The sequence below is a fragment of the Labrus mixtus genome, chromosome 19, assembly GCF_963584025.1.
Source record: "Labrus mixtus chromosome 19, fLabMix1.1, whole genome shotgun sequence".
NCBI classification, from domain to species: Eukaryota; Metazoa; Chordata; class Actinopteri; order Labriformes; family Labridae; genus Labrus; species Labrus mixtus.
Window position 1 is genome coordinate 19,646,972 of NC_083630.1, and position 8,358 is coordinate 19,655,329.

Sequence of the window (8,358 nt, forward strand, 5' to 3'; positions counted from 1 at the left end):
CAATTCTTTCTAAATCTGTCCCTCTCTAGTGTACCAGCTTTGAGGTAATGCAGCACTAAAGCGTTGGAGTATAAGCCTATAATCTACATACTTTTGCATACATTAGATGAGATAACTTAATTAATCCTCAGAGCGGGAACCATAGGTGCCGTTAACATCAGACTCAAGGGGCTTTACTCAAGAATGTATTTGACTGGTCTGAAATCTTCCTGACAGAAGAAAGAATCTATTATCGTCAGAAATGTATATATTTTAATTCACCAACACCCCAAAACCTTGCTGCTGCCAGTGTGTGGATGAGAGAGGCAGAAGAATTTGTATTCCAAGTCAGCAGTACATCTGCAGCCCTCTTTATGCATGCATCAAATACAGACTACTGCATGAATGCGAGGCCAAAATGTACCTTCTGCTTGGCTGTCAGGCTCATGAAGCAACCACCGATTGGTGAAGTCATAACAAAATTGACTGCGACTGCTGATTTTAATCATGTAAACATTTATTAGATGAGTTAAAGTCTAAGGATTCTGTGTGAGTTGACAACATCATTTATAGAAAAGTGAACTGGTAAGAACCTATAGACTCTATAAAACATGGACATAGTCTCAATGACTTCACCTAACGATATCTCAAAAGGTGTTCTGAAGCCAAAGAATTATTGGAAATGTCTGCTCATAAACAGGCAAAGAGGTGGGGTTAAACCTCCTGGCAAACAGATGCAATGCCCCTACTTGTCAGTCAACTCAGCTTTGCCAATAATTATGCAAATGTATGTACACCTCTTAGCTTGAATATATTAACAAAACAGATGTACCATGAATAAAATTTACCATGTACAGTGTGTACCAATAAAGACATGAGATTGTAGAAACCAAAACTGATTTTCTTTTTGTTCGAGGCTGTAAATATGTTTATTTGTGCTGTACATTTTTTTTTAACATAGGTGTTTAAGGGAGTTGCAGCCTTGAGCCAGCCTCGAGTGGTCACTCAAGGAACTACAGTTTTTTGAACTTCATTGGATTTATTTTTGAACACCGGAGATTCCCCTTTAGTTAAAAACACATCTTATTCTCTTAATAGACTAACTCTATCTACCTCAACACAAATAAGAAAACCTTTCAGTTGTAAAATATCTGATGTTTATTATATCCTTGGCTATTGTCTTGAGATTCCATTAAGTTTGAAATGAATGCAGTGTTTGCAGTATTAGTCATAGGACGAAGCAAAATTCAGGCAGTATTGTTCCAGGCAGAACAGCAGGGACCACTCCCAAAATAAATTCACCCTTACCTCAGCACCAGATGGTCTGAGCTCAGCCAAGCATCTTGTCAAATTAGAACTTCATGCTCATGCACAGTGACAAAAGTCAGCCAAGTCGGTCAATTCACGACATATAAAATACATACTGCTTCTACAGTATTAGACACAGTGAACACATGTTCAAGAGAACAAACGTGTATTTAATGAGTCTGCCTAAAACCTCAAGGACGAATGTAAATATTACAAATTCAATCAAAGCTTTGCACACCATACGCAAAAAAATGAGTCGTGCTTCACACTTCATAAACTTGAAACAACAAATAAGAAGTGACCTTGAATTGAAATTGTCTTTTGACTCTCCACCAAAAACCATAGATAATTAATTGGCAGCCAAGCCAAATATATAATCAGCTCCCTAAAATGACATTTCCACCCTGAACGTCAACATAACTGCATCCCAAGCGGCATAAAACAAGGGACCAGTTACTGAACTCAAAAAATATATTTTTCTAAAGTTTCCTTATTACCTGTGAAGAGTGTTAGTTAACCATCATACAAACATTTCTGAAATCAGTTACAGTATGGATCTTCATCAGCACCGTAAACTCATCACTTTCCAGAGGTATTATATTGCAGTCTGTTGAGTATTGTCGTCAGTGTAGGAGGGTTAAACAGATCCAGAAACACAAAATGTGAACAGTTATATTATCCCCCATGTGGCCAAGGGAGCTTGTGGAACATAGAAAACTTGCAGCTTGCTTGACCACAGCTCCAGTCGAAGAGCTGCAGGTGAACAACACAGGCTACATACACAACAACAGTCCTCTCTGGTAAAAGCAAATTAAAATCCTGACTCCTATAGGCACTGGCTGCCTGCCACAAATAAATCAATGTATGAGAAGTCAGGGATAGTAAGCGCTGATACCAAAACCTTCTAATTAGTTGTAACCTATACAACTACAATACAATACGGCAACACAACATTTCATCCCCCTACAGATGCTAAAATAGATTGAGGAGTAACAGAGACCAAAACAGATGTTTAAGTTGAAAGTTGTGCATTTTCATATTGGGCCGAATTGGGATCGACTCACCTTTGGGGCAATTCTCAAGTGGCCATTTTGGGCATTGCACCTTTTTTTTCTCCACATCCTAATTGGTTTAAGTTTCCGGCCCTTGAATTGTTGCTTGGTGCAATCAGTGAGTTGACTTTCAGTGAGTTGAATCCATGGGGGGAAATAGCATTTCACAAGGGCTTTCCAGTCACAGATGCTGACCTGGCCTGTATGAATGTCAAAGCTCACGTTTTGAGTGTCTCCTCTATTTTTCAGCAAAATCGAATGAATAAATCTCGTAAGAAGCTGTTTTTTTTTTTTTTCTCAATTTTGATACATTTATTCCTCCAATCCTCTCAGGTGCTGTCCTGTACCTCCCGCCGTGCACTCAGCCGTATACAAATTGGAGCGAGTGCACAGCTTGATGTGTGATTACCAGCATATGCGGGAGATTGCCGCAATCAAACCGCTCGAGGAGACACACCGCAGCTGAGCCACCAGGTAACCAATTTGGTCGATGTACGTCAGACAGCCCAGAGAATGGGGAATGCTCACGCCTGCTCCAGTAATGAGTCCTCCGTGTGGCCACCCTCACAGGGATGAAGCATTAAACCCCGCAAAGTCCATTTCTCTGTGCTTATTAAATCACCCACGGCACAATCAGCAGCAGGGTGTTGGAAAATAGACATCCTGCTGACAGTCTGTGATAGAACGTCTTAGCGGGCTCTGTGGGAAACACATGTTGACTCTTTGCTGTGAACGGTGAGGAACACAAGTGTTTAGGTTGTTTCGTTTGTTGGTTCATGGACTGTTGAAAGAAATCAAAGGTGTATCAAAATCTCTTATTTGCTTTATTTTGTGCCCTCCATCAAATCATTTCAAATAGGCTTCATCAGATTATTTTAGACATCCATGGCATACATGGCAATGTAGCTTTAATTTTCTAAAGTGATCACCACATAAACCAGTCTTCCCAGCAATACGTGATTAATAAGCCTCAATTTGTTACAAATTGTGGATAGGGAAGTGTCTAATTATACCAAACAGAAATACAAACAACACACAGATGTAATATTCCTGTAAATGTTTTTCATAAGCTTGCCTCAAGTTGTTTGATTGCCTTTAACATTTGAAGCATAAAAACAACTAATATTTCGCTCCTGGTTTCATTGCCAATCTATCCCTCAGCCGGAAACTCAATTAGATGCGAGTTTCACATCAATTTTCTCTCAGAGTGCTTCCTCTAGAAAACGCCACAGGCAACTAATCTCAGAGTAATGGCAATAAATCTGTTTTCAAGATTAATATGCATGAAAATAAATCACATATATTTCCATTTCCAAGCTCCCAGAGATTACGTTTTGCAAGGGTCAAATTTCTAATAGGGTTTTTGTACAGGCAATCAAGCTGAAGTTTTCATTTCCTTTTTCTCGCAATTTGTATGAGGGGAGACATTTACGCCCCAAATTTATTAAGGGGAAGTGATTGGACACAACTCAAACTTAATGGGCCCTGAAGCAGATATAACCTGATGACATATGCCTTTAATAACACGTTTGAATGTTACATCTGCTGTGTTGCTTTTTATTACTTGTAACATTCATGTATGAGTTAATAATAAGTGAAAATAGTGGATTAAAAGTCACATGTTATCCTCCTTTAAAACATTCTCAGGGCTCCCTAAACAGCCTGTAAATGTTCTTGTTCTAAATCCACTCTGATCCTGTATTTGGTCATGTCTATAAACCCCTCTATTTCAGCCCAGGCTGTTTCTGAGTCCGTAGCTTAAAATGCAAATGAGCTGTGTCTGACCACGCCCCCTCTGGAAGGGCTTCAGGTGGCTTCAGTTTTCTTGACTGTCAATGTCATTGCTTAGTTGGACAGTAATGGAGCCATCATGTATGTTATAATACACCTTTCCTTTTCTTATTGACATGGTAAAGGCTCCATTAACACAAGTCTTTTTCAAGGGTTTCATTGCCAGATGAGATTTAAGACTTTCATTTACACTCACACTGATCAATACTCCAGATGGTGCATATGAGTCTCTAGAGGCTACTTCACAAACTCATTACAATACTGCTTTGTTTTCCAGAGCCACACATACGGCTCAAATGCGGACGGATGTCTGAAGACTCCTGAAGCTGTTTGGAAAATGCCAAAAACTGTTTTTAATGGTGCGCTGGTTGGACTCCCACCCGCTCACATGCCCTTGACAACCTCTGCAATTTGTTCTTTTAAAGTATTTCTAAGGTTTTTGCAAATTCTTCTAGTCTATAGAAGGCATGAGGGACTTGACAGACTATCATTATAAAGGGGAATATTGTGAACATACCACGGATGATTCACGCATGTATCTGGTTAAATAGGTACTGAACAGACACCTTCACCATTAGGAATCACTATAGAAAAAGAGGTTAAGTTATAGATACTGATCAAGAAAACAGGCACAAATGTAGACAGACTCACAGTTAGCATAATAAATTACACCTCAACTACAGGCCATGAATAATATGTATGAGTAGTTTCAGGGTAGACTCATTATTAAATAGCAATTACTTTAAATGAGACAATAATTGATGATGGCTTCTTAGATTGATGTTACTTCCATTAAAAGTCAAATGATTTAAAGTGTTACCCATAAAACTGTAATTAAATTCAAACTTTACAACTTCTGCTGATGGCCTAATAATGTGCGACTTAAAATGAAGGAGTTTTTTTTTTTAAGGATCTTTCACAAGGACACTTTAACCTGTCACAAGAAGCTCCTCCACACCTGTGACTGAATATAAAACGTGCATACTTCACCTTTCTTCTCCACTTACTGAGATTCTCCAGCCGAGCACAGGGGCACGTTATCCCGGTTAAGCCCTGTTGATTTGTTTTGCCATGACCCACTCCACTTTCCCCGGCCTCCAAACCTCATCATGGCCCTCAGCTTCCTCCGTTTACTGCTTCTCCTGATGGGGCTTGGCACACAGCGGAGAGTCTTCATGGACGGATAAAAGCCCCCTCTAGCACAGATCGAAGAGAACCAGAGGAGCAGCAGACTGTGGCTAAACCTCGCTGCACTGTGAACACAAACAGTTTCATTTAGATGCAGGTCGTGTGACAAGGGAAAGACGCAAACAATGAAACGTTCAGGATCTGCTTCAATGTGTCACAGAAGACATTGCACTGTTTGAGTCTTTGGAACAAAAAGTTTTGGTATGGTATTGATTTGAGAAAGTTTGGTATCGCCCATCACTGGCCTAATGGGCCAATAAGAATCAAGTATTTAACACCTGATAAAATCAGATGCATTAAATGAGCTTTGCCATAAGGGTTTGTGCACTTTGATATTTTACCATGGCAGATGCAGCCAGGAGCTGCAACACTTTCCTAGATTTACCACAGACCTCAGTGCCTAACCATATTAATATTTGAAGACACATTTTACGAGTGTGAGTTTATAGATCTCCTGGGTTTTTTAATTCTTCAGAGGGTACTGAGAATATGTTGGTGTAGATTCCATCCTGCATTTTTCAGTGGAAAATTAGTAAAAAAAATAAAAATAAAATCCTCTTCTCCTTCTACACAGATGGTAGCAGGGAGCTGACCTCTCACTTTATTCGCTTGAGTACATTTTTTCTGCAAGTGTTAATTATGCAGGGAATGGTTTGCCGAGCACACAGGCTTGTTCGCAGCAGGCCGTTGGTTTCTCCAGGATAAGGTTACACACGTTCACACTTGGGAGCAGCCCTGCACAACCTCAGTCTTCTGCTTACTGCCCACCAGAGCCGTCTGGCTCAGGGGGACTCTGACCGTAACTCGCTCAACCTCGCCCAACAGATTCTCCCAAATGGTCAGACGGACTGGTAGGATTTGAGCTCCTGACCTTACTAACATAAGCCCACATTACTTTAGGCTACAACTGTCCCTTTTGTGCAGAGGTTTATTTTTTTTAAAGGCTGGAAGAGATGTTCTTATTAGGAAGACCTCCTACACCTCCACCCACTCCTGTTATCCTTAGCTGACCAAATAAGACGCCACACATGATCAAGAGCTCATTAAACGCTAACGCACGTACAGCCAGAAGGGCAAAGGAAACATGGGAAAGATTCACACTTAGCATTTCTCCTCACCACTGCTATTTTGACGTAATGTATGCAAAATGTGGCCCCATTACAAACATTCATCTGTCACATGAAGACAATTCTCGGCTTAGCTAAAATAACGTTGCCCAGGGAGGATACTGCAGCGATGGGGTGGATTTAAGGCTAGCCTATATTTGAAAACAAAATGTAAACTGCTCATAAATTACACTCAATATGACTCAAATAATCTACATCTAATTAATGTCCAAAACAAAAGAAGAAGAATATACTGCAGAAAATGTATGGATTGTGTTTTGTGTTCAAATATGTATTTGTTTTTCCAATGTATTTAATTCATCACCCACAGTTTTATACCTGTCTTGGGCTTGTTTAGCATTCCTCATATTTCAGAATCTCCCCGGGAGTCCAGCAGTTGACTTGTGATGTCACATGAGCTTCATCCGCAAATGGATTCCCCATCAAGTTTGTCCTTGAGGGCAAAAATGAACACTGTTTAATTATTTTGTACGTAGCTCCAGAAAGACCCCTGCCACGTTTTGCTCCTTTTTAGACTCAAACAATGCTTTGACAAGTAGAGAAATCTGAAGGCTGACCAGCTTGCTTGCCTTGTGACAGGTACAAAGCGATGCTCGTACAATCTCAATTAAAAATGTTAACTGAAAAGTCACAACAAATTCAGTTCAACAAGACTATTCATAAGTAATTAAATGTGCTCTCTTAATTTGATTTCACAGCAAAAAAAAAAACATTTTTAAGAAAAAATGGAAGTTGTGGTTGGATTATACCAAAAGAACCACAGATTGCCTTTCCTTTGAGTGACTCATTCAGTCACATGGACCGGTCTACACATTGACTAAGTCAGAAAGAGAGATGGAGAAAGAGGGTCAGGGGGCTAAACGGTCCAGCCCCACGGTCCAGTAATGGAAAATAATTGGTGAATAAAAGGAGCAAATCTGTGGGAGATGAAGAGAAAGAGAAAGAAAGGTGGAGTCAATTACAGCTGTTGACGAACCTCCATATAAGAGATGAAGTGCCAAACTGACCAAATCTAAGGTGCAATGATTAAATAAAACTTTTTCATTACAGACCATGCTTAGTTATTTGTCAGAAAAATATGGTTATAGGTAGGATAAAGTCAGATTGTATCATCCTTGCTGTGTTTTACTGAATTTGCCCTCATTTTATGGAATAAAACAAACATGACGAAGTAAAAGCCTTTTGAAAATCAACCAGCAGCCATTAAACCCGCAGCTCCCAGCAGAGACTTCAGAATGACAAAATATGCAGTTTTCTCTCGAGATCCTTTAGTTAGGCTCCTATAAAGAGGTTTCCGTCTCCAAATTCGTAGCACAGCTTCAAACTGAGATTTGTATTTCATTAGTCGGATGCTGTGTAGAAGCTGAGCAGCTTTTTATCTGACAATGTACAGTTCAAGCTTTGCCCATGAGACCATTTGAAGAAATCTCTTCTATTTCTCGCTGTGGCGTTGCATAAGAGGACAAAGATTCAATGATCTTAAGATATTTTCTTTGAGTAAACATGCTTCCAGGTAAGATGTTCCACATGATAAAAGGGCCTTTTTGTAACTAATAAGATATTTGTATCCCCATGAGTCGAACCGAAAACACTAATACTTTTAAAGAAATGTTCTTGTTATAGTGCTGTTTGATAAAATAAGAAACTCGGAGGACACAAAGTTTTTCTGAGGCCACATTTACATCAAAACAGTGTTCCAAGCTTGCACACATTTAAAATGCTACCATACAGATTTTTAATTGGAAATGATCACATTTACCAGCTTTTTAAATCATATTAAGCACACATTAGTTTAATATTACTGAAGAGAAAGTACAGCAGAAGCTAGTAGGTATGTTTCAAGTATGCACATGTAGTCATTAAACTATGTATTGACCTGATGATGAAGCTAAGGGTTAAAAAAATAATAATAC